The 6,000-nt window shown below is 60.3% G+C and overlaps 1 protein-coding gene across 1 annotated transcript in view; it reads right to left on the bottom strand.

Annotated features, from left to right (window-relative positions):
* The window catches only part of LOC127060516 (serine/threonine-protein kinase PAK 1-like), a 176,416-nt gene that overhangs the window by 162,877 nt on the left and 7,539 nt on the right, over window positions 1-6,000 (bottom strand). The window lies entirely within an intron of this gene.

Raw genomic sequence — 6,000 nt, 5'->3', positions numbered from 1 at the left:
GTCATCGGAGAGGACAGGCTCATCATCGGAGAGGACAGGGTCATCATCATCGGAGAGGACAGGGTCATCATCATCGGAGGTGAGAGGGTCATCATCATCGGAGGTGGGAGGGTCATTAACATCGGAGGTGGGAGGGTCATCATCATTGGAGGTGACATTGCGGCGCCACCAGGCAGCATCAAGGCGGGACAGGGTGGTCTGAAACTCCCTGGTGAAGTCCATCAGGTCCCAGTACAGGCAGCTTGGAGACACCAACAGCAGCATCATCTCATCCAGACTGGGCAGGGTGGCCTGCAGCTCACCCAGGATGGCCACCACGCTGACCTGTGGCTGCAGCAGGGCTGGGGACAGCTGGGGAGGGGACAGGGGAGGTGTTAGGGACCTGGTGGCACTTATGGCCTCCTGAGGTGGCCCCCTACCGCCAGAGGTCCCCTCTGTCACCTCTGTCCCTTTGTCACCCTATTGTTCCCTCCATCCCCCTGCCGCTCCCCTTGTAGCCCCTCTCGCCCCCTGCCCCTGTGCTGTCCCCTCTGCCACCCTGCCCACATTGTTGCCCCTCTGCCACCCCCTACCACCACACTCATAGCCCCTGCCACCTCCAGTGTCCCCATCTTCCTCATGTCCCCCCCATCCCCCACTCCCCCATCCTTCCCCATGTCTCCTCCCCTTCTCTGTCACCTCGCCACTTCCAGCCACTCCCTCCTGTCCCCTTTGCGACATCCTGTCCCCTCCATCCACCATTGCCCACTTACCACCCCCCCCCCGCCTCCTCTCCCTCCCACCAGCATCCCCTCTGTCCCCACATCCCCCCCTCCCCCCATCGCACCTCTTGGAGTTCCATGCTCACTGGGGACACCTTGGGGACGCTCTGGGGGCACTCCAGGGGTTCAATGAGCCTTGGGATGTCTTCGATGGCTCTTTGGCACCACTCAGTCACGCTACGGCAACGGGGGCTGTCGGGACCGCAACCGAAATAGCGGTCGATGATGTCTTGAAGTGTCCCTGACAGGTGATGCTTGACCAGGCGGGTGTTGGCTGCCCACAGCCACTCAGCCACAGCCACCTTGGCCACCAAGTCCTCGGGGACATTGGGGGCTGCCTCATTTGTCCCCTTCAGGGCGGCCTCGATGTCCCCAACCCTGCGCTGCAGCTCCCGGGGGAAGGCATTGGCTTCGTCACACGCGGCCACCAAGTGCTCCAGCAGCCTCGGGGCCGCCTCCACCCGCTGTCTCACCATGGTGGCCCTTCTTGCCTTGCTGGTGGTGTCCATGGCCTCTTCCCTCACCTGGGCTTCATACCCAGCCACCACCTCGGCCCCCTCCTCCCCACCCAGGGCCTGACCCAGCTCCACCATGTTTTCCTGAGCTGTGCCATCACAGGAAGCCTCGGCCTGCAGCTCCCTTTCCCGGGCGGTGCCAGTGGCCACCCTGTCAGCCGCCTCAGTGGCCAAATCCCTGCAGGTGTTGCAGAGCTCGGTGGCCTTTCTGGCCAGCTCAGCCCACCTGTCCACAAGCACAGACACTGACTCCTGCCACTTGCTGGCCACCATTGTCACACAGTTCTGGGGGGTCCCTGGGGTGCTCTTGTAGGCAGCCAGGGCCTGGCTCAGGGAGGCAGGACGGTCAGCATCATCCACGGGGATGGCACATTGTCGCCACATTGTTGCCACATTGTCACGCCACCAGGTGTCATCAGTGCGATACAGGGTGGTCCGCAGCTCATTGGTGAATTCCTCCAGGTCCCAGTACAGGCGCAATGGGGATACGCGCAACACCATCTCCTCAGCTCGCCTGGGCAGGGTGGCCAGCAGCTCGCCCAGGGTGGCCACCACGGTGACCTGTGGCTGCAGCAGGGCTGGGGACAGCTGGGAAGGGGACAGGGGAGGTGTCAGGGAACTCAGGGAACTTACTGCTTACAGGAGTGGCCCCTGGCCCCTGAGGGGTCCCCTCTGTCACCTCTGTTCCTTTCTCAGCCTCTTCTTCTCTCTGCTACCTCCTGCCCTCCCATCATAGCCCCTCCTGCCCCCTGTTCCCCATTGCCACCCCCTACCCCCACTGCTGTCCCTTCTGCCACCCTTCTCCCTTCTCCCATTGCTGTCCACTCTGCCACTAGCCCTTGTGCCCCCTCTCCCCCATGTCCCACCCATCCCCCTATCCCCCCCCTTTCCCATTCACCTCTGTCACCTCCCCCCTTCCTGCCACTCTCTCCTGTTCCCTTTGCGACCCCCTGTATCCTCCTGCCACCCCCTGTGTCCCCTCCATGCCCCATTGCCCCCTTCCCCTACAGTGTCCTCTGTCCCCCTCGACTGCCACCCATTCGCACCTCTTGGAGTTCCGTGCTCACTGGGGACATCTTGCGGACACCTTGGGGACACTCCGGGGGTTGAAGGAGCCTTGGGATGTCCTCCATGGCTCTTTGGCATCGCTCTGCCGCCCCACAGGTACTGGGGTTGTCAAGACCAGCACTGAACAAGAATTTAATGCTGTCTGGAAGTATCTTCCCCAAGTGATGCTTGACCAGGCGGGCGTTGGCCACCCACAGCCGCTCGGCCATGGCCACCTTGGCCACCAAGCCCTCAGGGACATCACGGAATTCCTCATTTGTCCCCTTCACTGTGGCCTTGGATAACCAGAGCAGGCGCTGCAGCTCCCGGGGGAAGGCAGCAGCTTCGTCACACGCGGCCACCAAGCGCTCCAGCAGCCCCAGGGCCTCCTCTGCCCGCTGTCTCACCATGGTGACCATTGTTACCTCTCTGGCAGCCACCCTGGCCTCTCTGCTCACATGGGCTTCATGCCCAGCCACCACCTCAGCCCCTTCCTCTCCACCCAGGGCCTGATTCAGCTCCACCATGTTTTCCTGAGCTGTCCCATAATGGGCAGCCTTGTCCTGCAGCTCCCTGGCCCGGGCGGTGGCAGTGGCAACTCTGTAGCCTGCCTCAGTGACCGTCACCCTGCAGGTGTTGCGAAGCTTGGTGGCTGCCCTGGCCAGCCGGGCCCACCTGTTCACAAGCGTATCCACTGACCACTGCCAATTGCTGGCCTCCATTTGCACACGGAGCCTGGTGGTCCCTGGGGTGCTCTGGTAGGCAGCCAGGGCCCGGCTCAGGGAGGCAGGAGGGTCGTCATCATTGGAGGTGACAGGGTCATCATCATCATCCACAGTGACATTGCAGCGCCACCAGGTGCCACCAATGCGATACAGGGTGGCCTGGAGATCATTGGTGAAGTCCTCCAGGTCCTGGTACAGGCTCACTGTTGACATGAGCAGCAGCATCATCTCAGCCTGCCTGTGCAGGGTGGCCAGCAGCTCATCCAGGGTGGCCACTACAGTGACCTGTGGCTGCAGCAGGGCCGGGGATAGCTAGGGAGGGGACAGAGGAGGTGTCAAGGTCCTGGTGGCACTTACGGCCTACTGGGAGGTAGGCCGTAAGTGCCATGTGCTACGGGCCCCTGGCCCTGACGGTCCCCTTTGTCCCTTTCTCAGCCTCTTGCTACCTCTGCCACCCCCTGTCCCTCCCCTCATAGCTCCTCCCGCCCCCTGCCCCACTGCTGTTCCCTCTGCCACCCCCCATGTCCCTACCACCCCGTGCCCTATATAACCGTATGTCCCCCTGTGTCCCTTCCCCTCTATCACCTCCCCCTTTCCTGCCACTCCCTCCTGTTCCCTCTGTGACCCCCTGTCCCATGCACCACCTCCTGTGTCCCTCCCATCCCCCACTTACCCTCCCCCCCAGTGTCCCCTCTGTCCCTCTCTCTTCCCCTCCCACTCCAGACCTCTTGGGGCTCCATGCTCACTGCGGACACCTTGGGAACACCTTGGGGACACTCCCGGGGTCGAAGAAGCCTTGGGATGTCCTCAATGGCTCTTTGGCACCGCTCGGCCACCTCACAGGCACTGCGGCTGGTGGGAGCACCGTGGAACAAGAAGTCAATGATGTCTTGAAGTGTCCCCACCAGGTGATCCTTGGCCAGGCAGGCGTTTGCCTCCCACAGCCGCTCAGCCATGGCCACCTTGGCCACCAAGGCCTCAGGGACATTGGGGGATGCCTGATTTGTCCCCTCCAGGACAGGCTCAATGTCCTTGAGCAGGCGCTGCAGCTCCCGGGGGAAGGCGGTGGCTTCATCAAACGCGGCCATCAAGCGCTCCAGCAGCCCCAGGGACACCTCCAGCCGCTGTCTCACCATGGTGGCCATTGTTGCCTTGCTGGAAGCCTCCACAGCTTCTCTCCTCACCTGGACTTCCTGCCCGGCCACCACCTCAGCCCTCTCCTCCCCGCCCAGGGCCTGACCCAGCTCCACCATGTTTTCCTGAGCTGTCCAATAACGGGCAGCCTTGTACTGCAGCTCCCTGGCCCGGGCAGTGGTGGTGGTGGCCATGTCGGCCGCCTTGGTGGCCAAATCCCTGCAGGTGTTGGGGAGCTTGGTGGCTGCCCGGGCCAGCTGGGCCCACCTTTTCACGAGTGCAGCCACTGACCGCTGCCACTCCCAGGCGTCCGTTTGTACACGGGACCTGGTGGTCCATGAGATGCTCTTGTAGGCGGCCAGGGCCCGGCTCAGGGAGGCGGGAGTCTCATCATCATCGAAGGTGGCGTTGCGGCGCCATCTGGTGCCATCAATGCGGTAGAGACTGTCCCGGAGCTCATTGGCGAAGTCCATCAGGTCGCAGTACAGGTGCGATGGGGACACGAACAGAGTCATGTCGTCCAGGCTCGGCAGGGTGGCCAGCAGCTCGCCCAGGGTGGCCACCACGGTGACCTGTGGCTGCAGCAGGGCCGGGGACAGCTGGGGGGGGGGACAGGGGAGGTGTCAGGGACCTCATGGCACTTGCTGCCTCCTGCGGTGCCCCTGTGCCCTCCCGAGGTTCTCTTTGTCCCCCCCCTGGAGGGCTCTGCTGTCCCCTCTGTCTTTTTGTCACCTCCCCGCGACCCCTCTGCCACCCCCCACTGTCGCCCCCGTGTCCCCCCATCCCCCACTGCCCCCTACGCCGCCGTCGCACCTCTTGGGGCTCCATGATCACTAGGGACACTTTGGGGACGCTCCGGTGGCGAAGGAGTCCCGACGGGCGCCGGTCCCCGGCCCAGAACCGGCGCCGGGAAAATGGCGGAGCCGCCTCAGGAGGGGCCGGGAAGGGGCGGGGCGAGATGATGTCACTGACCGCCCTTTCCAGTACCGCCCCTATCCAAGGGAAGCTCCAGGATTTGGGTGCTTTGGGTCAATCCCAGGGGGTTTAGGCTCAGTCTCAGTGGATTTAGGCTCCATCCAACCATTTCCAGGCAGATATGTTCCGTCGTTCCCGGCTGGATTTAGGAGGGAACGCGCTGCGCGCTCAGGAGCCCACAGAATTGCCCTCAACAAACATGGCCGCGCTGCTTCTCTCGCGAGACTTCTGGCGAGAAGGGCCAAACGCAGCGCGGGCCAATCAGAAGCCGCGCCTGGCGGAAGTACTGGCGGAAGTTCCCCCGCGGCGGAGTCAGCCGCTTCCGGCGGAAGCGCGGAGTTCGCGCTCTGTCCGTGGTTTCGTTTTGTGTACACTCCTGCGGGTATTTTGGGTTTTTCCTTTCTCCTAATAAATTCTGTTTCTGGCTTGGAGTCTCTCGCCGGTTGTACTTTCAAACCAGAACAATAACTATTATAACTATTTAGTATTATAGCTGTAATATAACTAGAATATAACTATTATAACTAGACCTATTTAGAATTATAACTGTAATACAATTATTAAAACTATATTTAGTACTGTAGCTGTAATATAACTATAATGTAACTATTATAACTATTTAGTTCTGTAAGTATAATATAACTATATTATAACTATATTTAGTATTATAGCTGTAATAAAACTGTAATATAACCATTATAACTGTAACTATTTAATATTATAACTTCAATATAGCTCTAACAGTTATCACTATAGTTAGTATTATAACTGCAATATAACTATAACTATTATAACCCTATTTTGTATTATAGCTGTAATAGAACCATATAATAACTCTTATAA

This window comes from Serinus canaria, chromosome 25 (genome assembly GCF_022539315.1).
Source record: "Serinus canaria isolate serCan28SL12 chromosome 25, serCan2020, whole genome shotgun sequence".
Lineage (NCBI taxonomy): Eukaryota > Metazoa > Chordata > Aves > Passeriformes > Fringillidae > Serinus > Serinus canaria.
Note: the sequence above shows the minus strand (reverse complement) of the source record. Positions and strands in the feature narration are given on the sequence as shown.